We start from the raw sequence: 27,374 nt of genomic DNA on the forward strand, positions 1-27,374 counted from the left end.
GTTTTCACTGTGAGTTCTTTGGGAGAATCCAATTAGCCTTAGCTCTGACTCACAGTATATTTTATTTATATTTTTTTCAGCTGGGGTTTCTAGGAGAGATGTAGCCAATTAATTCATCCACACATATTTACAAAATGTTTCTGTTATAAGCTAGGTGCTGGATTGGGATTGGATCACCTTAGTGATCCCTTCCAAATTTGAGAATAAGTAATTCCAAGAGGAAATTGAAGTGGGTCTGGAAGAATTCATGGGATTTTGTAGAGAGGAGACAAGAAGGGACAGCTTTCCATATCATATTAACAAAGGACACTAGTAGGAACAATAGTGGCTTCTGCTAGAGTGGGTGGAGAGAGCTCTCTGGTAGAGCAAAGATTTCCTCCAGAAAATAATGAGAAATGTGGTTGAAAGGGTAGACTGGACCAGGCTATTGAATGTCTTGAATATCAGGCGAAGGAATTCCAATTTGGTACTACAGGGGAGAGATAGCCATTGTCATGATCCTGAGCTGGGGGACACTATGAAGAACATAGTTTCTTTAGGACAAGAAACCAATGGTCATCACTAGTGAAAGTGACACTTCCCTCCCATTATACAGACAATTTAATGAAAATGAACGCTTCCAATTAGAGTAGGAAATTAACATCCCTCTGGCCTAGATGCATAGCACAGAAATGGGAACGGAAGGCAATTCTCTCCCCTTTAACAGTTCTCATCTTCCCTGTAACCGACATCTCTCAGATCACGGTGATGTGGTTTGCTAGATATTCCAAAGGCTGCTAATGAGATGCAGCTATAATCTATTCACTTCCTAGCCTTTGCTAGAAACCAGACTACTCTCTTCACCTGCTGCATGTCCCAGGCGCCCACAGGGGCGGGCACAGTGTGACTTTAGTGGCCATGGGGAGAGGGCAGTCTTCACTCAGGCAGGTCATCACGCCTCATTAGGCCCTCAGGGAGTGGAGGGGACGTGGGTCTCTCACTGCCACAGGCAGAATGGACAAGGGAAAACCAGACAGAAAAGGAAAAAGGATGCTTCAACTCAGAAATAGTTTGGGAACAAGGAAGAGAAAGCCAAAGAGAGATTTAATTACATGGAGGGCATCTAACCAAGAGAAGAGTCTTTCTAACATGTCTTTTTAACATCACAGAGGACAGAACAAGAAAGAAGCCAGCTTACAGGGTAGCAGGACTATAATATTATTTTCACATGCAGGCTTACTTCTTAACAAGGGCTGTTAACAGGCCAGGTCACTGAAGAAAGTTCTGAAATCTGCCTCCTTAAGTCTTTAAAAATAGCTCTAATCTGTGTTTGCCTGGGAGTAGGCTAAGAAATGACGTATCAGAAGATAAGAGGGTGTACCAGTTAGCCTTTCAAAGTCATTCTTAATCAAGTAATATGTCTCTTTTTAGTTGAATTAAGTTAATTTAACCCAAATGTATTGAAAATGGTTAAGCTCAGGGGTGGTTTTTGTATGTGCTCTTGCCTTTATGTTTTCACTGTCTTCTCCCTGTGTTTGAGATTTTCCCAGGCCCATCTATCCTCCTTCAGAAGTCCATACTTGACCACTCCAGTCCTCAGGATGTCAGCCATGCTTTTACACTCTGCAGGATGCATGGTCTTTGCCAAACATTCAGCAGCTGACCTTAAACTACTTTGTATTCTTCATCATGGGCCCACTGTCGGTTTTTAATCCTAGTTCATTGCCAGTTCAGTAAGGCAGAGGCAATATTTTATACTTTGTCATTTTCCCTAGAGTGCAGAGGCTGCAGTTTAATAAATTTTTATTGACTGACAGCAAAACAAATATCAAATAAATTGTATGTACAAAATTTAGTATTTATTGAGCATCTACCACATTTGAGGTGCTTTCAAATCTTTGTTTAGCAATTTTCTCAAACATTAGCACTTTCAGAAAACAGCCTCTAGTGTAAACTAAGATTTTGTTAAACAGGTGTTTTGTTACAGGCAAGATGTTGGACACTTAGGACATGATATATACAAAGTACTAGTAAACACACTTTAGAAACTAGATTCCTGAATGCAGAAAGGAAGAGTTGGAGAAGAAATTTTATTTGAAAATTGAACAGAAGATACCTTGACTGAAAAATCTAAGAGCAGAGAATACTACATATAGAGAGCATACTAATAAGACAGTCTGTCTTGACATTTGCAGTTAAGTGTAGAACATGAAGACTGGTGGAACCCAAGAGGATAACAAGAGTGATGGTTTAGGACCAGCAGTCAAATGTAGACAGTGATGGGTTACTTTGTTGTCTGGGAAAATTATCCCAGAGACTTTTGATACCAAATGGGTCTAGAATCCTAGGAACCTACAGACAAATTCCCAGCAATGATCTGTTTTTAGAGTGAAGAAAAAAAAAAAATCCACTGTGGTCTAGACACAATGATCAACTTAATGCCCTAATGCAGCGGTCCCCAACCTTTTTGGCACCAAGGACCGGTTTCATGGAAGACAATTTTTCCACAGCCGGGGCGGGGGAGGGGCGGGGGAGGGTGGTTCAGTCAGTAATGCGAGCGATGGGGATCCCCAGCTGCCCACCTCCTGCTGTGCGGTCTGGTTCCTAACAGGCTGCGGGTCAGTAGGGGTCCGTAGCCCGGGGGTCGGGGACGCCTGCCCTAATGGATAGAAGTTAAGGATTAATAGAAAATATGTCTCAATTACTTTATAACTTTCTCCTTAGGTATCATCCTTCGGAGATACAGCATGTTTAAATTTGCCATACTTAATTTTTTTAAAAACGTAATGACTGTTGAGTAGAAGACCAAGGCAGTCTCTCCATTAAGCTGTTTGACAAAGCAACAAAGTTAGGAACTCTACGTGATAAAGTCACTACTCCATAACCAAGGCATAATCACTGTTTCATAATTGAGGATTTGCTAGATTACCTTAACCACAGTCAAAGCACTTCAGAAGGGCTAGACTTACAGTGATAAAACTAAAATATTCTAACATCACATCATAAATGGATTACAATTTTGTGATGAATTAGACTGCAAACAAATACCCAATAGCGACAGGAAACACCTTAGCCTTCAATAATTCAGAGGTCTTAATAATCCCACCACACTCTAGGATTATGCTTCAGAACCTTCACTTTGAACCATGAAAACCTGGACACTTGCATTTTCTGGTTATTTGGGCATAATTACAGGCTTAACATAGATCACAAAGTGATTACATTTTTAGATAGATAGATCGATCTATCGATAGATGGAAAAAGGTTGAGTCTCTCCCTATCATTTTATCAGTACTTCCCAAACTCTTTCACATCCTGGCACAAATAGTAAATAATAATCCATGAATGGCACCCTGGAAAAATGGAGGAGGCTGCTGGGCTCTGGCTTCTCAGTGCCTCTTCCTCCTGGCTCAAAAGTAAAACAGACCTACATCTCTGCTCACCTGGAACCCATCTGTGGCACCCTGACAGGGAAGGTCTGGAGATGGCCAGGTTTGGGCCACCTCACCTGTGGTCCTCCAACTATCATGAAAACGTATTCTTCCAGCACCCTCATCCTCACTAAACTCAGCATCTTTGGGGGGTAGAAAGGAGATGAGCAACCTCACGGAAAGGAGGAATTGCCATGCATTCTTGAATGGAGTGAGCAGATACACTCGTTTGTAGGCAGTGGCAGCTGTTGTCCTCAGGGAATTTTGCTGACAGTATGAGAGTGGGGCATGATGTCACAGGAACCCTGGCTTGGCCAGAACAGCATGGTGTCCAAGGCAGCTGATCTGTTCATCCAGATTGAAAAGATTTCTTCTCCTGCTGCTCTGCCACCCTCCCCTTCTCCCTGCCAGTCTGAGTGATAATTGTAAAGCCATGCAGTTCCTTTCAGAAATAGGCCATGGGAGCCAGGGCTGGGTGTTTTTATTGCTGGCATGTTGCAATTATCACCGAGGATGGCTCTGATGACAGCATAATACATGTGGCGTTTTGTGCTAAATAAAATCAGTGCCCGTGGCTTAAAGAACAAAACTTCCCAGTGATTCAAGCACAGTTTCAATATGACATGTGATCTGTATGGGACCCAATTCATGGTCACCTTTTTTCACCCTCAAGACTATTCCTACAAAATAGTCTATAGATCTGGTCCTTGGGAGGCCATGAAAGAGAAATTCTTCTCTATTCAGGAACTCTTAAGCTCTCAACAGAGTGGCAAGGGGAAATTTTATACACGGCCTCTGTTCGAGTCCGGAATTTAAATTTATCTGAACCTGAGAGGAAGATATTAGCCTCAGAATAGGATTTTAAGAAAGTTTATATCCTAGGTCTACCATTTACCATCTGTGTGACTTGGCGAATTTTAGTTAACTTCTCTTACCCTCACTGTAAAAAAATATATAGTGATATCCACTTTATAGACTTGCTAGAATTACATGACTAAATGTAAGTGAAATACTTTGCACAAAGCCTGGCCCAATGAAAATTCTACATAAATAGGAGTTGTTGCTGATGCTATATTTGTAGTTATTATTACACGTACCATTCTTGTTTTTTTGTTGTTGGTGGTGGTGGTGGTGTTTGGCTGTGCTTGCTGCATGTGGGATCTTAGTTCCCCGACCAGGAATTGAACCTGTGCCCCTCGCAGTGGAAGCTCGGAGTCTTAACCACTGGACCACTCGGGAAGTCCATACCACTCTTGTTTTTAGGAAGGGAACTCGGAAGAAAATTAATATTCATGGTTGCTATATTTTTCTTAGTACTGAACAAGTCACATGACTATCATATAGACGATTAAAATAGAATCATAATACCAGTTGTAACCTCTTCAAAATCTTAATATGTCATGGAGGTGAGAAGTTTGAATAAATAATCCCAAAAAAGAAGATGACAATTTGGAACATACACAGAGGAACCTATAAACTCAAAAATTTCTTCAAGACACCAAGAAGCTTAAGGTAAGTATTCTTTTGCTGGACAAGTTAAAAATGAATATAATATATATTTAATGTTGACATTTTTATACCAAAAGCTATAGCTTAATCTTTCATGTTATTGAACCATCTAAAATAAGCTAACTTTCCACATTACATGGCTATTTTTATTTATTTAACCATGAACTGCTAACCTTGAAAGGCTTTGGCTTATTCATTATTCAACATAAGTAGCTACTTTTCACTTTGATGTAAGTTACTAATTTATAGACTGCTTTTACCTTAAGTCATCTGGTGACAAAGCACTGTTCCAGAAGTAGATTTTGAAGATAAGCAGCTGAAAGCAGGAGAATATTTAAGTCAGCTTGATGTTTACTCAATAATTCATTGAAAGGAAACAATGAAAAGGAAGTTACTGTTGGGCAGAAAAATATCCTCTTCACAATCATATTCAGCTGTTAAGTTTTTATTAAGTAGTGTGTTTTACACAATTGCATTAAGAAATCATTACATTTCTGCAGCTAAACTGACAGTGAATAAAGCCTTTGGTGTGTTGGTTATTATAAAAGACAGACTCCAAATTCATTTGGAAATGGCCGAGCAACTGTTTTCCTGTTAACAAATTCAGAGAACATCCACTCAAGATAAGAATGCATGAAACCAAGAGACCAGGTCTACATTATCCCTCCAAATGAGCATTTATTGTCAAATGGGGGCTTTCAGGAGTTTCCATTCTATTATTAACTATTCTTCCTGTTCTTCTCCTTCTTCACTGAGGCAAACATTAAGGCCAAAAAAAAAAAAAAGAAAAGACCTCATCTTGTCCAGTCTCATCATTATACAGATAAATAACAGTAAAGCCTAGTGGTTAACAGTGGAGGCTCAAGAGTCAGCCTGGCTGAGCTCAAATCCTGGCTCAGCCCCTTTCCAGTTGTGTGACCTTGGCCAAGTGATTTACTTGTCTGTACTTGGTGTTTCTGAACTGCAAAGTGAAAGTTACAGACTAATGAAAGTGTGTACAGTCTTGGGTTACTATAAGGAGTACGTGGGGCTCTACGTGTGTGTTAGATGTTACTACAAACAGGAGAACTGAAGCTGTGGACTTAAGGGATTTGTGTTACGTTTCCTCAGCTAGTCAGCAATGGACTCCTTCAGTCTACAGCACCATCTTCCATCAGTGAACAGAATGCTGGTAGTGGACATAGTTCCTTGCTGCCTAAACGGCATCCATTCCTCTTTCTTCAGGTAACAGCCAATTAAGGTTTCCTTTGGAAAGTCACCTGACCCCCACTCTTAGTCCATGTGCCTCACTTTATTTTGGGGGAGCAAAGGAGTATGACTTAAGCCAGGCCTGGACCATCAGAGTATTCCATCCTGGCCACAGGGTTTGGTTCAGGGAGGGATGCGTGACTCCAGGTTAATGAGATGCCATCCAGATTTTTGCTGGAACAACTGGAGAGAGAAGCTCTTGTCCAACAGATGTGACTATTAAGATATAAGCTCAGAGCCCTTGGTGATCATCTTGCCTTTAAGAGGGTAAAGCCTGAGTGAAAAAGAAGCCAACAGAGGGAAAGATAGCTAATCAATGGAGAGAGAAATATCCCTGGTGGCATCACTTGACACTTGGATCAAGTCACATCTGAAAATGGGGGAGACCTACCCTTGGGCATTTCATTTCGTCAGCCAATAAACCGGCTGCTGTCACTCTCATTGAAAAAGTTCTGACTTACACAAACATTTAAAAAATATATCACATAGTTCTAGCCTCAGGAACAAACCTGAGTATTTTCTTGTACTCTGAAATAAATCTTCCTGTTACAACATGGAAAGCAAATTCAACAGTCCTCCTCCATCCATGGTATTTCGTTACTGTCTTGGTCAGATGAGCAACCTGAGCAGCTGCCGAGGGTGCGCTCTGAAGTCCGATCTGGGTTGGAATCCCAGCCCTTTCACAGGCTAGTCCCTTCTCCTTCACTGGCTATTTAACCTCCCGAACCTTAGTGTCCTATCTGAATAGACTTACCGCAAGGATTCAGTGAGATGATGCATGCAAAATACTAAGCATTAAGAACATAGTAATGATAATAATAAAGATGACTAATGTTTACTGGTGTGTACTACACGCTATTGAGCACTTTCTAGATACCAACTCCCTGACTCCTCATAACAACCTTGTGTGGTTAGGGTTCCATTCCTCATTTTGCAACTGAGGAAACTAGAGACAGAGAGGTTAAGTCATTTGCACCCATCGGGACAGCCAGTAAGTTTTGGAGCCAGAATTCTTATTTCAGAAGTCAAATGCATTACTATTCTGCTAAACTGCCCCTCATTTTGTCCAATAACTATTAGCTGCTGAGGTTGTTACTAATGATAACTGACTCCTGAGATAAGTTCAAAAGTTGACTTAGGGACTTCCCTGGTGGCGCAGTGTTTAAGAATCCACCTGCCAATGCAGGGGACATGGTTTCGAGCCCTGGTCCGGGAAGATCCCACATGCCACGGAGCAACTAAGCCCATGTGCCACAACTGCTGAAGCCCGTGTGCCACAACTACTGAAGCCTGCACGCCTAGAGCCCGTGCTCCGCAACAAGAGAAGCCACCACAATGAGAAGCCCGCGCACCGAAATGAAGAGTGGCCCCCGCTCACTGCAACGAGAGAAAGCCTGCACACAGCAACCAAGACCCAACGCAGCCAATAATAGATAGATAAATAAATAAACAAATAAATTTATAAAAAAGAAAAAAAAGTTGACTTAGATTCTGCAGTAGTGATTTTGAAGCAGCTGGGCCCAAAGGTTCAAGGATGAATAGGATATAAGACCTTCTCTAGAGAAGTTTAGAACATAGTTAGGAGTAGAACTGGGTGAGAAGAGACAAGTGTTGTTTTATAGAAGTTATGGTAACCTCTCTGAGCCTTGGTTTCTTCATCTGTAGAACGGTTTTACCTATGCCCTGGGTTTTAGTAAGGGTTAAAACAGATCACTATGAAAACCACTTAGCAAGCTGCCTGGGGATCACCATCATCATCATCAATTATCATTACCAACAGTGCTTATAAAAACAGACAGATCATGACCCAAAGTTTACAAATACTCACAGAATTTGGTTTTCTTTAGAGATTTTTTTTTTTTTTTGGTGAACAGATCTTGTCTTCAAGTTGAACCAAAAAAGAAAAAGAGGAAATAAAAAATCTCTGCAACCTGAGAGATCCTGCTTTTTAGCTGCCTCCTAACAGCAAGCAAAATAGCCCAGAAGAGCTTCAAAGGCAAAGACTGAGAACCACACATGAGTGTTTGTCCCTCCTCAGTGCCCTGCGCCCTGAAGAGGACATGGCACATGGGGCTCTGAGAAATCACATGGGAAGGGGGCAGAGTTTCAGCACAGAGGAGCTCTTCAGCAGCTGAAGACAGTTCAGTTCTCTGGTACAGTTCTTTGTAGGCAAAGACTTATCTGGACCTTGACCCTCCCCTAATGCAGTCTAAGTAGTCATTTTTAGACTCTTGCTTCTATTTCCTTGAGATGGCCGATACTTGGTGTCAGCAATGGCACCATCTCCCCACTTCCTGCCACTGTGTTACTCACCCAACCTCTTCCGGGTGGCATGTTCATACACAGACCCCCTTCCTTCACAGTGGGATTGGGGTCCACTTCTCCTCTCTTCCTTACCACCTCCACCCAGTGGCAGAAGAGCAAGGGGCAGTACCTTCGTGAGCCACTTATGATTGGTGGCTATTTCCTGGTGAACGGTACTCAGGGACCAAGGTTCTGCCTGGCTGTAAAAGTATAAATTTTGCCCTATTGGGTGGAGCAGAGAGGATACTACAGGAACCATGTTATCTGTAGTGTGCAGTGGCCAACTAGAAGATAGAAAAGCAGGAATGAAGTCTACTTGTTTTCAGTGGAGGACATTTTTCTATTCCCTTTTCCAAAGTTCACAGTTGGCTTCTGGCCATCTGCTCCACACAGGAACAACAGGATCACTACTTCAGGAACAGGGTCACTACTTGGTGTTCAGACAGAACACCAAGAGCAGAGTAGGCAGTCTTGAAATCAGTGTTGTGTCTATTCATCTATCACAGGAAGACATATCTTGCCTTGCTTTGTCTTGGGAAAAAAAAAAATTTTTTTTTTGAAATCTACAAGAACTTTATTATTAAGAAAAAATAACATAAATAAGTAAAAGTACCTTATTAGGGGTCATGTGCCTTAGAGTAAAGTTTTCATATACATTGTCCCCTCTTACCGTTTCATCTTCTTGGCGATATAAGAATAGGAATGAAAAATTTGAGATGTTTTATTATTGATTTTTTTTTGTTGTAAAGTTATATAAGCTCATTGCCAAAAATAAATCAGACAATAAAAAAGGGCATAAAGAGTAAAAGATGACACAAATAATCCCACTACTGAGTGTTGCGATTTTCAAACATTTCAATATATATTTAAATGCACTGCCAAAAAAAGATCATAATGTCTTGTAGCCTGCTTTTATCAAGACATTCTTAACATCTTACAATATTAGAATATATAGACCTAGTTTGGTATTTTCTTTAAAATTCCTTTATATTTAGTATTCTATGATATAAAAGTACTTGACTTACTTAACCGATTCTTTATTGATGGACATTTAGACTGTTTTTAACATTTTTTTATGATGAATAACTCATCTATACATCTTTCAGTACTTACTTGATTACTTTCTTAGGAGGTATTCCCAGATTCTGGATTAAAGGGTTTTTGCACTTTTAAACTCCTGTGTTACCTACAGCTAAGTTCCCTTCCAGAAAGGTTTTCAGGGACTAGAATTGCTTTTCACTTTTTCATGGACAATGGCATAGAGAGAATCTCAATGACTTGCTGAAGATAATCCAGTCACTCACTGAGGTACCTACATATCCATCTGTTAAAAACTTGAGATGTTTTAGAGCTGGAGGTATCAACTGAAATCACTTCATCTAAGTCTACTATTTTTATAGCAAATTGAGGAAGGAAGGTGTGTGATTTCTGAATTCAAGGGCTTCTCTCTTTAGTCCTTCCTTGAACTGGAAGCTGGTGTCTGCAACTTGACAAGGAGCCATCCTGCCACTCCAGTGTTATAAGCTCTAGACTTGTTTTAAAAAATGGGTCTATATTTTTATGGTAATCAGTCCTTTTCACCACAATTTTTTTCACCATGTACACCAACAGTCAGGGTGCAGACAGGATCTCAGACCTGGTGTCTTAAAACAAACCAAAAAATTTTAAGGTGGAAATGGTTCTCTTAAATCCCTTCCAGATCTAGGATTCAGCAATGCTCTTTAGACATTTTCCTCCTTGAATCATGTGTGGTTAGTTCCAGGCCCTCCCTGATGACCACTAGGCGTCAGACTTTCCCATCTCTCCTCCAACTGTGCCGCTTACACAGTAATTAACTCATTTGCTCAAGGTCATTAACTCTTATCTAAGGGGGCTTCTTTGTCATCATATGAACATGGTCATTACGATGCAGAAACCTAGCAGATTTCAACAGGACTTATTTAGTGTGACTGTCTCCTAGCTACTAGCTTTTCAACAGAGCTCTTCACTGCAAAGCCCAAGCCCTAAACCAGGTGAGGTGGAAGAAAGACCAAAAACCAGGCTTTTCATTTCCCAAGTGAAGCCATAGAATGCCGCTACTTTTCACCACATAGGTATCTGCACCCTCGTGGCCAATAGGGTGCTGGTGTATACTGAGCACCACCCCTCATTCATCTTAAAGGCAACAAAATGCCAAAGCAGCCAACAGCAGGCTCTGAATTCTGTACCTAAGGTGGGTTGAAATGTAACAGCTTATCAACAACCAAGCATTTCTTCAACATCCAGGCTCATAGGGCACTTCTCTTGAAGTCCAGAAAAGGATATTTTCATTCAGCCAGTCGTTCAATTATTCAGCAAGTACTTCTTAAACTCCTCCCAGGCATTGCGGTCGCAGTGATGAAGAAAATAACACGGGATAAACACACCCACAGAACAGCTTGTGTAACAACAAGACCAACTCCAGGCTGCTTCATCCCTCCTGCCTTAGAAGACGCTATAGAGGTGGGATTAAATCTATGGCCATGTCTCCCAGACGGACTAACTCTCCCCTAGCAACCCATGTCACCTTGGAGGGTCTTAGTTTCATAGCCTCAGCCCCTCCTCACTTCCTTTTCTCCCCACCTGACAGCATCCCTAAGAGGGGGAGACCAAAAAAAACCTTATCTCAGATGTGGGGGAAGCAAAACAGAAAAGTGGAAAAGGTTTTCTCAAATCATGTAGAAGGACAAGGGCCGAACCAGCATTCTGGGCTCCATGAGCTGCATCATAGGAGACCCCATGAAAATGGTTTTCAGTCGAGACCTAGATTATAGCACTATGTACAGTGTCTTGCAGAGAGCAGCTCTCTCTTAATATCTGGAATATTATAAATCTCTCAATATTAGGAAACTGATGAACGAGAATAGAAAGCTTCACTTTGTGAACTAGTTCCCATGAAACACAGCATCCTGCCTATAATGCCTCCGAGGAGAAAACTCTCATCCTGGAGACATCTCACCTTCCCTTCCTGAAGGAAGAGGTGCTGTTCCTTGACAGGTACTGACTCACCTGGGCAGATGCATCAGTTGTGATTTCCTGCAGTATATGTCAACCTCTGCAGAACTGCTCAGACCCAAACAGCAGTCCAGTCCATGTAGCTGAGATTCATTTAGATCTTTTTTTTTTAATATAAATTTATTTTATCTGTTTATTTTTGGCTGTTTTGGTTCTTTGTTGCAGTGCGCGGGCTTCTCATTGCGGTGGCTTCTCTTGTTACGGAGCACGGCCTCTAGGCGCGCAGGCTCAGTAGTTGTGGCTCACCGGCTTAACTGCTCCGCGGCATGTGGGATCCTCCCGGACCAGGGCTCGAACCTGTGTCCCCTGCATTGGCAGGCGGATTCTTAACCACTGTGCCACCAGGGAAGCCCCCATTTATATGTATTTTAATTTGCCCAAGACATCATCATTACCAGAGGGTGTCTCCCCAAATAACTGAGTGTTCCCCATTTGTTTATCTTGAACTTTGCTTAACACTTCCAGAATAAAAAAATGTCTTTGTAAGATATGGCTATAAAATAATGAGACATGCCTTCTCCCTCTTCTTCACCATAAACAAACATTTTCTCTAAATAAATCAGAATTGCTCTTTTTTTCCTGCACTTTACTTTGAATTGGTAAAAAAAAAAAAAAAGTATTATTTCTAAAACAAATAAACACAATCACAACAAGGACAATAAAACACACCATCAGCATCTTCACAGTTCCTGAGTCTCAGACTTTCCTCTTCAATTTGCATTGCCAGGCTCTGAACAACCCCAGTAGAGAATCCTCTCCCCCTTCCTAAGAAATGCTTAGAGTGGCTCTGAGAGCCACATTCCTTTCCCTTTCCACAGCTCCTAAAAAGGGATGTGACAGCATGGATTCACCTATCCAACCCAATGCCAGGGCAGTGCCTCACCTACCAGCCCCGCATCCAGGCTGTTGGCTCCCTCGGGTCAGTTCAGTTCTCCCCACATGAGTCATCTGAAAAACTGAACTGGGCAGCTCAGCCCTTGAATAGCCATTCCACTCCTGTGAAGATATTTTCTGAATAAGCACTCAGCAACCACACTAGCTTCAGCTAAAAAAAACAAGATATGGGCATTTCCTTTAGAGCTAGGGTAAAGCTTCACAGGGCACAGGAAGAGGGCAGTCCTAAGATCAGGTAGGTACTTTAAAAATGTGAGCATTGAGGGACTTTCCTAGCTGTCCAGTGCTTAAGACTTTGCCTTCCAATGCAGGGGGTGCGGGTTCGATCCCTGGTCAGGGAGCTAAGATCCCACATGCCTGGGGGCCAGAAAACCAAAACATAAAACAGAAGCAATATTATAACAAATTCAATAAAGACTTTAGAAAAAATGGACCACATCAAAAAAATTCTTTAAAAAAAAAAAGTGAGCATTGAGATAGCCATAATCCTCAGTTTCTCATCTAAAAATCACTTATTGCCCAGGAATGATGGAAAGTCTGGAGATGAGAGCTTGCATCCTTATTAGGGACATTAAGAGCTGGACTAGGAACAGTTTCCAGAACATACTTCTACCCAGGACCCTACATCTCCTACATCTTTTCCACTTCTGTTAAGAAGGGAGTCTGTGAATCTACTAGGTACCCAGAAATCAACTCAGATTATTGTTTGCCTTAGCTGACTGGCTCCCCATGACTTTACAAGGTTCAAAACCTGAGCATTTCATCACAATTAACTAATAAGAGTATATCATTGAATAAAAGAAATAAATTTTTATGACAGCTCTTTAACTGCCACTGGATAATGTTTATTGAGAGTTCCCCCAGGTGTTCAGGGAAGTGTATTAATTCATTGTGGTTTTCAACAAACATGTACATAACTGTACTCAGTATAGCTCTGTACTCAGCACCATGGGGAATAAAAAGAATCGTGGTCCATGGAGAGACCACAGTCTAGTATAGACTACATTGCCCTGTAAGCACATTGCATAATTATAAAAATTATAAGTACACTGCATTATAGAGACTATATATCTACCATTCAAAACAATACCCAAGCACGACCAGTTAGGTGATAGAGAAAGTGTGAGATGTGTGTGTGTATGTGTGTGGAAAACACCTGGAAGGGGAAACAGCAAAATGTTCTACTGAGATGAAACCTTTTGGGAATAAGGGTGTGAATCATTTTTATTTTCTTTAGGCTTCAATTTTAAAATTTTGTCCACAATGAATATGTAATACTTGTGCAAATTATGTGTTAGAGCTCAAATTTAAAAACAAAAACCAAGAATTTGAAGGAGGGAGTACTTTCTTACAGCTGGGGCAACCAGGAAGGCTTTGTGGGAAAAGGACATGTGAACTCAGCCTTAAAGGGTAGGGAGGACTTCAGAAGGTAAACAGGAGATGGGCAATTGGGTGAGTGTGGACTGGGAAAGGAGAATTTGTAGTTGGAAACTGGAAGTATCTCAGTTTGACAGCAATATATTGTGTAACAATGGTAATGAGACTGATTTTCAGATGCAGTTACAGAAGCTCCTTCCTTATTGTGCAGGCTCATAAGAAAAGTGGATATTGTTCAATTGTTGACAGGCCACTCTACGTGGAGGGATGCACAGGAGTGGAAGCCAAGGTGGTCAGCAGACATCTTGAGAGCATCCAGAGGAGAAGGGGTTCTTGGCCTTCAGATCTGAAGGGAATGTCCTCATTGGGTCACAGGACAAAGTTCTCCAACCGGGGGGAAGGTCACTTTGCCCTCAAATGTTTGGAGTGTTCTAAATGCTGAACCATGCAAGGCCTCGAGCGCATTTAGCAGATGGAACAGAGGAGGTGGAAGGGGCTTTTGGAAAATGCACTATTATTTCAGTAATTTGATATTAAGTGTCCCTATGAAGCATTTACAAGGTAGACTCTACACCCATCACAACACAGAGATGCGGGCAAGCATCTTTCCTTGTAGGAAAGAGGCATAGCCTTTATGGAGCCTGGTTCAGAGATGATAAGATATTTATTCCAATGGGCTAGTGGTTAAAACTAAAATTCTTAAGCTTTTCGGAAATCATCACATTCAGGTGCGTGTCACTTTACGTGAATCCAGCCACAATTTCCCATTGCCTTCTGTCACAATTTCAATATTATTTTCCCCCGTCATTTCATGATAAAGTCCTGAAACTTGGTGTCTTTTCTGTTCTGATCACTTCTATGATCAGTTATCACTCACCTTAACAAATACCGAGGCTGGTGAATCTGTTGGCAACCAGAATAATTACCCATTTAATACTCACTTAATACTCATTTAATACTTAATACAATAAATTTTTGTCAAATGGAAACAGCATTGCAACCACACATGGACATGAGGCAGTCCAAGTAAAAGGACTTCCTTGATGCATTGTCTTGACCACATACATATGAAAACTTGCATATGAGACAGGACCAAAGGCCCAGCACATCTCTGCTCTCACTTGGAGAAAGCATGTGAGTGGTGTATGGACCTGCCTCCTCTGTTCCACGCAGGTACCGGAGGACCTGGAGCTGTGCAGTAAGTAAGATGTGCTCGCTCACTGTGCAACCTGGAGAAGGACCTAGAATTAAACGTAAATGCAGTTCTGGGTTTTCTGAATAAATACCAAAGAGTAGGGGCTCAGCGAGGGTATTGGCTGGGCATAGTTAGATATGGCTATATCCAGCTTTTTTGCTCCATGAGAAGTTGAAAGAATGGATCCATTTGTTCTTTAGAGTCAACAGTGACTTCCTAGCAACTTCCTGACTGCTTGGGTCTCCCAGGTGAAGCCACAGAATTGCATCGCCTCTCACTGCACTGCAGAGATAGCTGCACCCTCATTGCTAATAGGGTGCTGGTGTGGGCAGCCCTGAGCACCACTCCTTGTCCATCTTAAAACAACACAATGCCAAAGCAGCTGACACTAGGCTCTAAGTTCTGTACACGCAGTGAGTTGAAATATAACATTATCGACCAAGCACTTACTGAGTAGCCACTGCATACAAGGCACTGCACTTAAAGTCCAGAAAAGGGTATTTTCATTTTGCCACTCATTCATTTATTCAACAGGTACTTGTTGAACTGCTTCCAGGCACTGAGGTCCCAGTGAAAGAAAACAACACAGGGTAAACACACCTGCAGTACAGCTTGTATAACCACAAGACCACTTCACACCACACCCAATTCCAGGCTGCTTGATCCCTCCTGCTGTAGAAGAGGCTGCAGAGGTGGGATTAAAGCTATTCCCAAGTCTCCCAGGCAAAGTCTCTTTCCCCTGACAACCCATGTCACCTTCTTGGAAGGCCTTAGTGTCAAGCCTCAGCACTTCCTCCTCTCCCTACCTGACAGAATCCCTGAGAGGGGTGACTAAAAAAACCCTCTTACCTCAGACATGGGAGAACGAGATAGAAAAGTGGAAGAGGTTTTCTCAAGTAGTGTAGAAGCACAGAGTCCAGACCAGGATTCTGGGCTCCATGAGCTGCATCATACGGGACCCCATGAAAATGGTCTCCAACCAAGACAGATAATAACAGCAATCAAGGCTCTTCAAGTCCTGCCACCTCAGTGATGTTAGAGAAATATCAATCATGTGTGAAGGAAAGTGAAGGACAATCAAGTTAACCAGACAGAGTTAATCTACCAGAAAGAGTCCATAGTTGTTTGAGCTCATTCCAAGGATACTGGGGTACGGGAGTTTGAGTTAAACTGCAGAGAAGGTGGGAAAAGGCTGCGTCCACCAAAACACCTCCAAGGCGCCTGACCAGCGGCCAGCATTCTTTCAGACCAACAGTGAGTAAAATGTGTTCAGTAACACAAATGAATTCCTACCTTAAACTTTGTGGCCCAGACCCTTACCACCCTCCCCAGAATTTGGCTGAGTATAAAACCCAGCTCTAACTGGAAAAGCTAGCCATGCTTAATGATTGTTTCTGACGACTATGCCCTTTGTGCCCGGGTGAGGGAAGCCGTGACACACGCTTCCTCACAACTGAACTGTTTCTGTGGCTCAAGAGACGCAGAGCTGGTGAACAGACGTGCCCTCGCTGCCTGCAGCCATCCCTGCTCTGTCCAGCTGCCAGGACGGCTCGGACAGAGACTGCAAAGTACATGGTGTTTGCTGCTCTTCAGCCCTCCCCGGTGACCATGCTGTCCCCTGTGTTTCAGAACAAGACCCTGTTGTTCCTCAGGCAGGAGCCTCGCAGACCTGGCATGCCATGTCAGCTGTCCCCACGTGCAGGTCGCTGTGTACAGTGGACTGACATACATCTCCCCTTGAACTTGGAGTGTTTAACTGTTTGATGCAGACTTGCCCAGCAACAGCAGTGATAAGATGGACAGGACTGAGTGAGTTTCCTGGAGGAGAAGAACTGTGTCAGGAAAGAGTTTACAAAGAGCAGAAATGGGGTGCACGGTGGCCATCTGCCAAAAACCCTGAAAAGGTTGATCAGACAGCTTGCTGCTAAAAGCATGTCCAATGCTTACCAATAAACACGTTTGCAGTCATACGAACATCTTCTGGGAACGAAGAAAGCAATATGGAACTGAACCTAGTTTGTTGAAACACCATATTTCACTAGAAGGGCCAAGCAGTGGCTTTATAAGTAAGGAGAATAGAAGATGACATCTATCGTATGTTTTTAAGGTCATCGGGAAGACGCCCCTCCCTTCAAAACAATCACACCCCTCTTCCACCACCCCCATCCCACCAAGACCCCCACTATTCCAGTGATAGAGATTTAGTTCTTTCAGGCTGCGCCTTTTCTAGGCTTCTCCTTTAACATGTAAATACCTTTAAAAGGGGTACCCTGTTAATACCTAATATCTTACCGGTCATGACCTTTTCAGCTTGCTTTCAGCCCTGATCCCACAGAAGAGCTCCGGGTCTTTGGAAGAGGGGGATGGTTAGGATGAGTAAATGGGAACAAAGGGCCCAGGAAGGGAACTAGGAACAGCCTTCCCTGCTCCATGAAGGGTGGGCCCATGCTAAGATGCACATGAATCTGCAAAACCAGCTAATGAAGATTCCCCTTTGTAAGCACAAAGCCTTGTTTTTATATCAAGTCTTCGGGTATTTGACTCTGGCAATTCCCCTCAGTTTCTCTAAATCATTATTAGAAGGTAGAATAAGCTTGAAGAACTGGTGTTTAAATGACGTCTGTGTCTTGTGTGTGTGTGTGTGTGTGTGTGCGTGCGTGTAATTCCCTACAGCCCCTGAAATAAATTGGGACTAAGCTTGGCAATAGTTAATTTACTATAAATAAATATGCTAAGCAATGTGAGTTACTTACCAGTCTCTTCACCATAAATGTCCTACGTGAAAACTGACCCCTGCTTGACACCTCAGCTATTTTAAAGCTACATGTACAAATTCCTCAGCTCTGCTAATCTGTAAAGTCTGAAATGTCCTTGCTTCTAGGCTCTGTGGGACTCTTCTGACAAGGAAAGTTGGTGTCAGGGAATAATTAGGTTCTGTTGGAGAGGGGGAGGGAAATGTCAAGAGCTTATTATTTCTGGTCACCTTGTTAGACATTTATATTGAAATGCTGTAGAAAATAACACAGACGTGTAGAATATTCAAGTCAATGAGAATAACTGCATTGGCTAAAGAGAAATTAATTCACTTCACTTCAAAGCAACTAACTGTTTCGTTTTAGAGCACAGACTCCAAGTAAAACAGAAATATACCAGATTAGTCTCTCCGTAGATGACTGAGCAAAAAGGCTAGGTCTCACTGTCTCAAACAAATTGGCTATCGGACATAGATGACATATTTACACCAGTAATCTCCTTTACCCCATCCCTTGATAGAATGTTATAGATCTTATACATACTCTTCAGCCTCTCTCTCTTAATCTATCCCCATGAAGATCTAAATATGTAAGCCATGAAGAAGAGGTTCATAAGAGATGTGATTTTGTCGGAATGAATAAAGGCTAGTTTGTAATTCACAATCCCCTTAAACAGAATATGACTCTCAAGAGAAACCATTACTTCTGCCTCTGACAAGTGCAGAATAATTGAATATTTCTATATCCAAATCCCAAAGTGGTCAGCTCTTAGATAAATTAAACGTAAATTAATAAAATGATGACATTTTCATTTTTACATGGAGACTGCCACTTGGGAGTATGCAGAGAGAAAGATCTCTAAGAAACCTGAGCAAAACAAGAAGCCTGAAGTATAGATGTCTATAATGATAAGCCAGGGCTCTTACTGAGATTTACTTGATCGGTTGGCAGGTAAGGTTGTATGCTCTGTTTTTTTTTTTTTTAATTAATTAATTAATTTATTTATTTTTGGCTGTGTTGGGTCTTCGTTTCTGTGTGAGGGCTTTCTCTAGTTGCGGCAAGCGGGGGCCACTCTTCATCGCGGTGCGCGGGCCTCTCCCTATCGCGGCCTCTCTTGTTGCGGAGCACAGGCTCCAGATGCACAGGCTCAGTAATTGTGGCTCACGGGTCTAGTCGCTCCGCGGCATGTGGGATCTTCCCAGACCAGGGCTCGAACCCGTGTCCCCTGCATTGGCAGGCAGACTCCCAACCACTGCGCCACCAGGGAAGCCCCCTTTATGCTCTGTTTTGTTACACTGTCATCACTGGGGCAAGTAGTGTCTATGGGGTGCTCAGCATTGAAAGGTGGGTGTATCTCAGCTTGAGTTAGTGAGAACACTTAGCCCAAAGATATGAGATGGAGACATGAAATTACAACGTGCATATCCAAATGTCACCATAAAAGCGTTACTGCATTCCTCAACACTTCATACTTTTGCATACAGACAAGGAATTTTACTAACATTCTCTCTCCCCCTCGTCCGCCCTCCCCCCCCCCAATTATCCTTGGCATAGCTGAACAACTGATCAAACTCACAGCTCCTGATTTACACTTAGAGAAATCAAGAAACGGAGAGGTTAAATTATTTGCTCAAGGTCACCAACAGCAGAGATGGATTTAGAAAATGACTGCTTCTTGATTCTCTGGGCACTGCCTCTCCTCACTTCAGCATGAATGTCAAATATTTTTATTTGAATTAATTTTTATTTTGGATTTCTGTCTGCATGCAAAGTGCACATGGACTGTGTATCTCAGTCCCATGGCTGGAAGCAGCAGCTTGCTATTTCTAGCAGGCAGTTCCATCCCCTTCTGGAACAAGGTTCCATGGGGCCCCAGGCGTGGCTTCAGAAGCTGGTCCCAGGTTCTACGGGGTGTGTGCGTGTGTGTGTGCACACACTTGTGGTGTGTGTGCACCAAGCCGATCTTGAGGGCCCGAGTGGATCAGGACCCCTGTGAGGGTAGCATCTTTACATCGATCCCACACAAAGGAGCAGAAGTCACGCAGCTCAGATCCGGTTCCCGTTCCCCAGCTCCTACATGCCGCCCTGCCCACGTCCCTGCAGAGGCCCCCTGGGGAGGCTTCAAAAGGGAGCCTTTGGCTGACAAGGCATCGACTTGTCACCAGCAGAATGTGCCTTCCCAAGGTGGCACAGAGGGTACAACCCTTTATACACAGTGACTCATCTGTAATCTCTAGCTAACAGGGAATTTAAGCAAAATCCGCTTTAGAAGACCAAAGTGTGTGAAACTGGAGGTCAGCCTGGGGCAGAAACTATTCAGGTCAGTGGGAGGGCTGGGGCCAGAGCCTAAACTTTTTCCATGGGATGTTCTTTCATTATCTTCAAGCCATTGGCTCATCGTATTCTCCTGCCCTTTTCAGCCACCATTTTTTTAAAAAAATTATTATTTATTTATTTATTTATTATTTTGGGGGGGGGCTGTGTTGGGTCTTCGTTTCTGTGCGAGGGCTTCCTCTAGCTGCGGCGAGCGGGGGCCACTCTTCATCGCTGTGCACGGGCCTCTCACTATCACGGCCTCTCTTGTTGTGGAGCACACGCTCCAGACGCACAGGCTCAGTAATTATGGCTCACGGGCCTAGTCGCTCCGCGGCATGTGGGATCTTCCCAGACCAGGGCTCGAACCTGTGTCCTCTGCATTGGCAGGCAGATTCTCAACCACTGCGCCACCAGGGAAGCCCTCAGCCACCATTTTAATCATCGGCCTTGTGGCTTCTCATTTCTGCTGCCCAGTGTCACTCAACTCCTCCTCCTTCCCCAGCCTCCCAAGCCAGGGCCAAAGGTGATTTAAGGCCCTTGAAAATTCACTTTAGTCTCCCACAAGGTGAACTGTTGCTTTCTGATGAAGCCTCACAACCCCAATGAGCTTGTGAAAATATTCCACACAAAAATAGCCTCGCGCTAAGTGTGTTAAAGTCAAGAGTTTTCACATACCTAGCCTCAAATTACTCCCTCTGGTTTTCCTCCAAGCTTACAAGATACAGTTAATCATTTCTGGATCTTTCCAAAGAATTCTATGAGTTGATCCAAGGGCTTTTTTTTAAACAGTGTCTCATAAGACAACAGTTAAGTTTGGAACACTTACTGAAAACTACAGACTCACTCTCCCTTCCTCACTCACTTTGGATGGGTGATAAGGTGGTAAGAAAATTTGAGAGCACAGCCCTCTGAAAGGATCGACTTTATAGTGAATGGCAGGATGAACAACTCCCGGCTTCTTCCTCCAAAGGCTGGGTTGCTTAGAAGCCAGTGCTGGGAGACAGGCATCAGGGAATCTTGAATGGAGCCTCAAATTCACCCTAGGCTGGGCCCAAACCCTTGGAGTTCCTGCCATCCTGACTCTGTCTCCAAACAATCTTCCAAACACAGGATGCCCTGAGGTGGGTCCCTGAGCAGCTCTCACAGGGTAACCTTGATGTTTCCTAAACTTCAGAACTAATTCACCAAGTAAACTCCAGAACCAGTACCAGTCATCACTCTGTTGCAGCCTTTCCAAGCGTCTCGTCTGGGCTACCTTCAGGATTACCACTGGGGGAGGACATTGCCTCCTTTGAGGTCAAGACGTTAAGGGCAACAGAGTTTACTTTGGGGATATCCTATTGTCTGGCCCCAAATATAGTCTTTCATTCTGTGCAGGTAAAATGAAGCTGCCCATGAGTGAGGTGACAGGAAAGTTACGTATGAGCAAGAGGCTTTTTTTTTTTTTGAGAGAATATATCTACATAAATGTGTATAAAATAAAGTAAGAAGGGAATAATAATAATAAATAATAGCCAGAGGAACATAGCACCTTACATACCTGGGAAAGTTTGTCTGTGTGTGTTTTATTGTGGTAAAACGTACAAAAAATTTACCATTTAAGCCACATTTAAGGGTAGAGTTTGATATCATTAAGTACATTCATATTATTGCACAACCATCACCACCATCCAGCTCCAGAACTTTTTCGTCTTCCCAAACTGAAACTCTGTACCCATTAAACAATAACCCCCATTTCCCCCTCCCCTCCGCCCCTGGCAACCACCATTCTACTTTCTGTCTCTGTGAATTTGACTACTCTAGGTACCTCATATAACTGGAATCCTTCAATATCTGTCCTTTTGTGAAGTTATAAGCACTCTAGGTATATGAACTTTTTAATCATAATACTATCTCTGTAAGGTAAGATTATTAACCCATTCTACAGATGAGGAAATTGAGATACAGATAGGTTAAGGAAGAAGTAGAAAGTAAATGTTCAGAGAGAAGGGAAAGGTCTCCCTTACTTGGGTTCTCTGTCCCCAGGGGTCTACACGGCGCTTAAAGCAAACAATCCTCTTGTTGGAGGCCCATCAGAGCACCTGCCGGCCCCATCTCTGTGTCCACATAAGGGCTGAGCAACTGGACAGGGCACTCCCGCAGGAGAGAAGAGGGAATGTGCTGAAGGAGTTAAGTGTCTCCTGTCCCCACCTCACCGCCCTCCCAGCACGCCTCGCAGGCTGAGCTGATGGCCCGGACAGGATCCGAGCCAAAGGACTAATCCATCACAAAATGGATGTTCTATTTTGGGCAGGCGGTAGGAGCAGATGCCCAGAGCCTGCACATCGCGGAGGCAGCACACGGGGACGTGCCCACACGGGCCCCTTTGCACTCACGACTCCACCCGCTGCCCGGTGAGGAGAAACGGACTGCACGGAGGGAGCCGGTTCCCTGCCGAAGCCTTAGGACAATCAAATCTAGACTTGCTGGCGCCACTGGAATCTCTTAGGTGGGCCCTTCTGAGAAATCCAACTCTCTTACCTCGACTATGTTTAGAACCTGCAAAACCCACCTCGGTTACCTCACTTTCCTTACAAATCCAACCCACTCCTTACCTCTTGATCCACCCTCCTGCCTCTCTGCTTCCTCTCCCATGACAGCAGAATTTTCTCCTAAATCCATATGGGAGCCTGCCCCAGTCCACACTCCAGGATGGAATTGATGACTGGCCGTCAATCACCACCCCAGTCTCTAAATTAAGAAAAGGAAATCAACTCAGGGCTGCTGCCCCCAGGGTAGTCCCATCTCAGGGTGTTTCGGTGGCCGGAAGTCCTCGCTTTCTGATGCAGAGTAGGCTCTTTGTGCCCCTGTGGAGATTCTGTCCTGCAGCCTCCTCCCTCCCATGACCTTTGACCATTTGTTTCCCTGCTTGCATTGAACTGGACAGAGCAGCCCGGTGATTCCTTCAGTGACTGCACTCTCAAGATAGGTCAGGGAGGGGAGTGGGAAAAAAAAAGGAAAAACAGTGGTGGGGTCCTGTGGGTTAGAAAGGCCCAATTATGAAAGGAAATCGCCTTTGAAATCAATCTTCATGGCTTGATGACTCCTTTGTAAGTATCAGTCCCCCCCAGGCAGAAAGAAGCATATTTTGGATCATGGAGAAAAGCATTTTTACAGGTTTCATTAGAGATTCTGTGAGAGAGTTTTACAAATCTAAAGCTTTAAATAACTAAGTATCTGAAATGGAAGTTTTGACGATATTTAGAGGGGAAATGGATTGTCTCTGGTTCTGTGGGTATTTGGGGCCTATATAATGGAATCACTTTGCTGTACACTTGAAACTAACACAGCTTTGTTAAATTAACTATGCTTCAATTTTTAAAAAAGTGGTTGGCTGGTATTCTTTTCCTGTAAATTTTCTAATCCTACCACTGTGTTTGCCTAACCCGGTTACTACTTCATGTTTTCCCTGTTTCTGTCTAGACCACTCATTTCTCTAAGACTCCGTCAGTGGAGTCCTAGCTGGACGTCAGTGCATGGAAACTTGGGTCGTCCTCCTGCCCTCTGCCCTCTGCCCTCTGCCAACCTCCCAGGCCTCCTACTCGGCCCACACAAGCAACAGACCACAGAGGAGAGGTGTCTTACCAAACTGGGCACGGGAAGCATATCTGATACTTTGATGGTGTGTGAACAATCCAGGCCATGAGTGGATGACAAACACTGCCTCAGGTGAGCTAATGGTACGTGTTTCATGCCTGAGAACCCAGAAATAATCCGCTCCTGCCTCATTTGCTCTTAAAAAGCTACTCACCTCTACCACTCCCACTCAGCCCTCCACTTGCTTGGCCCTTTGCTGTTTCTCTGCTTCAGCCGCAGGCTCGCTCTCTAAGCTTTGGCTTTTCTTACAGACTCTATCCCCCAACCTCCACCCCAGCACATGCAACCCCTTCTTATACCCGCAAAGCTATATTGAGTTCATTGGTATATTGGAAAACAAGAGCTGAGTATGTTTTGGAGATCAGTTAATGCAGTGATTTTTTTTTTGTTAATAAATTTATTTATTTTTGGCTGTGTTGGGTCTTCGTTGCTGCACGTGGGCTTTCTCTGGTTGTGGCGAGCGGGGGCTACTCTTCGCTGCGGCACCCGGGCTTCTTATTGCGGTGGCTTCTCCTGTTGCGGAGCACAGGCTCTAGGCACGCGGGCTTCAGTAGTTGTGGCACGTAGACTCAGTAGTTCTGGCTCATGGGCTCTGGAGCACAGTTGTGGTGCACGGGCTTAGTTGGTCTGTGGCATGTGGCATCTTTCTGGACCAGGGCTCGAACCCGTGTCCCCTGCATTGACAGGCGTCTTCTTAATCACTGTGCCACCAGGGAAGCCCAGTGCAGTGATTCTTAAACAAGGTTCAAGGAGCCTTGGGGTTCCTCGGGTAGCAAGCAACAGAGGCCACTGAGTACGCGTGAGTAAGTACTCACAGCAGTAAGTACAGTCATCCCTCGGTGTCCACAGGGGATTGGTTCCAGGACCCGCAAGGATACCAGAATCCTGGGATGCTCACATCCCTTACAAAAATGGCGAAATTCGGTTGGCCCTCCGCATCTGCGGGTTCAACATCCGCTGATTCAACCAACTGATCCGAGGTTGCTTGAATCTGTGGATGCGAAACCCATGGATATGCAGGGGTGACTGTTACCTGGAAAAAGAGAGGCTTTAAAAGTGCCTTAATGCACGCATACATATTTATCAACCAGAACAAAAGACTGTTATCTGTTTTATGTATTGGGCTACTTCATTGTGTGATAAAGGATTCTATTATTTAAAAAGTGGTTCCATTCTATCTTTTCATTATCCACAGGGGTGTGCCCAGGTGGGATACCCATGCCTGTGTTAATCCACACAGAAGATATCACTCCCAGTTCCAGCCCCAAACAATGAGGACAGAGCCTCATGACTCCATCCCGGCCACGGTGGATTATTGACAAGAATAACCTGGCATCTGGAGATTCAAACTCTTTGCCTTTAATCTCTGCCATTCCAGTAAAGGCGGGGTTGGAGATGTCACAGGGAAGCTCAGCAGGCTGAGGACAGTGAATGCACTCTAGGACTTGGGTGGAACTAGAGCATGGCTTGAAAATGATCACAGTGATAAACCGTGGTAGCAGCTTTCTTTAAACAAACATGCACAGTGCTAAATCCTGTTGCATTAGGACTTGAATTTTGTTTCTGAACACTCGTGGATTCCTAAGACTCACCCAAATCCCCTTCAGCTTATACCTTTTTCTTCAGAAAGAGTGTTTCCTCAGGAGCCTAAATGCACGTGTATTATTAAATATCCCTGCTGTTTTTTGGAGAAGAGTGACTATGTTCTTTACTCTCAAAGCAACTCACACAGAACACTATGTATACTAAAGACATATGCTCATACACTCATACACTCCTACACTCATACACTCCTACACTCATACACTCATACACTCCTACACTCACGCTCATACACTCATACACTCCTACACTCATACACTCCTACACTCATACACTCATATACTCCTACAATCATACACTCATACACTCCTACACTCCTACACTCATACACTCCTACACTTACACGCTCATACACTCATACACTCCTACACTCATACACTCCTACACTCATACACTCCTACACTCATACACTCACACTCATACACTCATACACTCCTACACTCATACACTCATACACTGCTGGTGGGAATGCAAATTGGTGCAGCCACTGTGGAAAACAGTATGGAGGTTTCTCAAAAAACTAAAAATAGAACTACCATACGACCCAGCAATCCCACTCTTGGGCACATATCTGAAAAAATGAAAACACTAACTTGAAAAGATACACGCACACCAGTGTTCATAGCAGCACTATTTACAATTGCCAAGATATGGAAGCAACCTGTGTCCATCAATTGTGAATTCATAAAGAAGATGTGTTATATATATACAATGGAATACTACTCAGCCGTAAGAAAGAATGAAATTTTGCCATTTGCAGCAGCATGAATGGACTTGGAGGGCATTATGCTAAGTGAAATAAGTCAGACCGAGAAGACAAATACTATATATCACTTATGTGCGGAATCTAAAAAATACAACAAGCTAGTGAATATAACAGAAAAGAGGCGGACTCACAGATTTAGAGAACAAACTAGTGGTTACCAGTGGAGAGAGGGAAGGGGGGGTAGGGCAATATAGAGGTAGGGGACTAATAGGTACAAACTATTAGGTATAAAATAAACTACAAGCATATGTTGTACAACACGGGGAATATAGCCAATATATTATAAAAACTATAGATGGAGTATACCCTTTACAAATTGTGAATCATTATATATTACACCTATAACATATAGTATTGTACATCAACTATACTTCATTAAAAAAAAAAAACAAAAACTACAGTCCCTAAGGGAATCCCAGACTCACCTTGGATCTACAGTGGTTGCTAATGTGTATAACTCAGAGTATGATAATAATGGTGATTGTAATAATACTATTTATGGAGCCCTTCTATATACCCAATGCAATGTTATGTACTGTATATTTAACACAAGAAGGAACATATTCAAGGTCAAAGGTTAGATGTGGCAGAAGTGGGATTCAAGCAAAAATTATCTGACTCCAAAACCCATATTCTTAATCTCAGTGCTATATATTGTTATGCTGCCCTCAGTGGAACCAGACACAGGCCTCACTAAATGGTGGTGATCAAGGTTGAGAGAGTATAAGAAGAGAGGAACCTCGCCTTGACTTAAACTTCTCTGGGCTTCTACTCTCAATACCAAAAGACTCCTTCATCGACTAATAATGAGAAGGTGAAGAGCAGCGTGTGCTCAAGAGATTTAATTTGGATCCAGCAATCCCTTGGCATGTCCTATTGAAATAGTCAGATACCTAAGGCATTGCTCAGATCCAGCTGCCAGTGCCTGCCCTGCAGTCACTAAGCCATAAAGGAAAGAGATCCCACCTGACACAAGCTAAGAGAGACCCCAGACAAATTAAGGAGAAAACAAGAGACTCAAGAAAGATGGATGGCATCTGAATAGCTCACACATTCAGCTGTTGTGCATTGAGTGCATAACTGAGGGCTGAGCTCTGGCATTCAGCTTCTCCCCCTCCCCAGACTCATCCCTCCATCAACCAGTTGTCGGGCCAACTGCAGAGACAACTGGTGGCCCTCTTTTTCCCCAATGTACATATATATTTGACTCTGAGTACACATTAATTTCACTTAGCGACTGATATAAAGAATAGGCTTTATGGTAGAGAAATAATGACCTCAGATGAAAGATGAAAGAAGATGAAAGAAGGAACAGAGTGCACAAATGTCCC

The sequence above is a fragment of the Balaenoptera physalus genome (assembly GCF_965194825.1).
Source record: "Balaenoptera physalus genome assembly, chromosome: 2".
In the NCBI taxonomy this organism is placed as follows: Eukaryota; Metazoa; Chordata; class Mammalia; order Artiodactyla; family Balaenopteridae; genus Balaenoptera; species Balaenoptera physalus.